Source organism: Aristolochia californica, unplaced genomic scaffold (genome assembly GCF_029961685.1).
Source record: "Aristolochia californica isolate CCGP_79_NKW_82.1479 unplaced genomic scaffold, dmAriCali1.0.hap1 SCAF_41, whole genome shotgun sequence".
In the NCBI taxonomy this organism is placed as follows: domain Eukaryota; kingdom Viridiplantae; phylum Streptophyta; class Magnoliopsida; order Piperales; family Aristolochiaceae; genus Aristolochia; species Aristolochia californica.
Window position 1 is genome coordinate 5,001 of NW_027182115.1, and position 2,500 is coordinate 7,500.

Consider the following 2,500-nt stretch of genomic DNA (forward strand, 5'->3'; position numbering starts at 1 on the left):
GGCGCCAGGGCGCCCAGGCGGAAAAGAGGCGCCCAGGCGAAAAAGAGGCGCCCAGGCGGAAAGGCGCCAGGGCGCCCAGGCGGAAAAGAGGCGCCCTGGCGTAGGCGCCCATGCGCCAAAAGAGGCACCCAGGCGAAAAGGCGCCAGGGCGCCCAGGCGGAAAAGAGGCGCCCAGGCGGAATGGCGCCAGGGCACCCAGGCGGAAAAGAGGCGCCCAGGCGGAAAAGAGGCGCCCTGGCGTAGGCGCCCAGGCGCCAAAAGAGGCGCCAGGCGAAAAGGCGCCAGGGCGCCCAGGCGGAAAAGAGGCGCCCAGGCGAAAAAGAGGCGCCCTGGCGGAAAAGAGGCGCCCTGGCGTAGGCGCCCAGGCGCCAAAAGAGGCACCCAGGCGAAAAGGCGCCAGGGCGCCCAGGCGGAAAAGAGGCGCCCAGGCGGAATGGCGCCAGGGCACCCAGGCGGAAAAGAGGCGCCCAGGCGAAAAAGAGGCGCCCAGGCGGAAAAGAGGCGCCCTGGCGTAGGCGCCCAGGCGCCAAAAGAGGCGCCCAGGCGAAAAGGCGCCAGGGCGCCCAGGCGAAGAGGCGCCAGGGCGCCCAGGTGGGAAAGAGGCGCCCAGGCGAAAAGGCGCCAGGGCGCCCAGGCAGAAAAGAGGCGCCCAGGCGAAAAAGAGGCGCCCAGGCAGAAAGGCGCCATGGCGCCCAGGCGGAAAAGAGGCGCCCTGGCCAGGCGGAAAAGAGGCGCCCAGGCGGAAAAGAGGTGCCCAGGCGAAAAAGAGTCGCCCAGGCCGAAAGGCGCCATGGCGCCCAGGCGGAAAAGAGGCGCCCACGCGAAAAGGCGCCAGGGCGCCAAGGCGGAAAACAGGCGCCCAGGCGGAAAGGTGCCAGGGCGCCCAGGCGGAAAAGAGGCGCCCAGGCGCGTGGGGGGCAAGGCGCCAGGCGCCAGGCACGCGCGGAGGCAAGGCGCCAGGCGCAAGGCGCCACGCGCGCGCGCGCGTGGGGGGCGAGGCGCAAGGCGCCACGCGCGCGCGCGCGTGGGGGGCGAGGCGCCAGGCGCCAGGCGCCGGGCGCGCGTGGGGGGCAAGGCGCCAGGCGCCGGGCGCGCGCGTGGGGGGCGAGGCGCCAGGCGCCAGGCGCCGGGCGCGCGTGGGGGGCAAGGCGCCAGGCGCCGGGCGCGCGCGCGTGGGGCGCCAGGCGCCTGGCGGGCGGGCGCCCCCAGGAAGGGGTGCTGGCGCGCGATGGGGTTGCGCCCGTACGGACCGTGTGACAGTACAGACACTTTGGCGAAACCTCCTGCCCGAAGCGATTTTAGGCGTTCGGCTAGGTAGGTGACCCGGTTTTTTTCGCGTTTCTCGGCCGCTAGCCCCTTTTTTCGCGTTTTCGTGCGCGCGCCCCTCTTGACCTCGCACGCGCGCCGCGCGTCGCGTCCTTGTCCTTGTCCGCGTCCGCGTTCGCGTGTGTCGGCGATCACGGGCCCCGTGCATGGCTCGTCTCTGTGGACCATCGCCCCGCTCTTGTCCCTCTTTCGTGTTTGTGTGGCGCCCCGCCCCGTGCACCATTGCCGGCTGGCAGCAAGGTGCCTAGCCCCCCTTGCCGCCAGGCCTGTCCACCCCAAGGTGCTAAAGCCGCCAGGCACCTGTGCCGCCGAACCGTGCGTCCGTAAGCCGCTGCACGTGCGGCGGCCGGCCATGCCCGTGCTATTGACCCTGTGTGACAGTACAGACACTTTGGCGAAACCTCCTGGCCGACGGGGTTTTTGCGCCCACCTAGGTAGGGCGACCCCTTTTTTTTCGTGTCGCCTGTCCGTGTGTCCCTTTTTCGCCTTTTTCGGGTTCGTGTTTTCGTGTGCCGCCAAAAGCAAGCCCTGCGCTCGTCCCGTCCCGCTTGACCCGTGCATCCGCCGGTGCTGGCCTGCAAAATGCCTGTGAGCGACGCACGTGACCAGCAGCCCAGGCGAGTGTGCACGGGTGGCAGGCGAAACGGGCGTGCGTGTCGCCAGTGTGTATGTCCCTTTTTCGCCTTTTTCGGGTTCGTGTTTTCGTGTGCCGCCAAAAGCAAGCCCTGCGCTCGTCCCGTCCCGCTTGACCCGTGCATCCGCCGGTGCTGGCCTGCAAAATGCCTATGAGCGACGCATGTGACCAGCAGCCCAGGCGAGTGTGCATGGGTGGCAGGCGAAACGGGCGCGCGTGTCGCCAGTGCGTATGTCCCTTTTTCGGGTTCGTGTTTTCGTGTGCCACCAAAAGCAAGCCTTGCGCTCGTCCCGTCCCGCTTGACCCGTGCATCCGCCGGTGCTGGCCTGCAAAATGCCTGTGAGCGACGCATGTGACCAGCTGCCCAGGCGAGTGTGCACGGGTGGCAGGCGAAACGGGCGTGTCGCCAGTGCGTATGTCCCTTTTTTGCCTTTTTCGGGTTCGTGTTTTTGTGTGCCGGCAAAAGTTAGCCCTGCGCTCGTCCCGTCCCGCTTGACCCGTGCATCCGCCGGTGCTGGCCTGCAAAATGCCTTTGAGCGA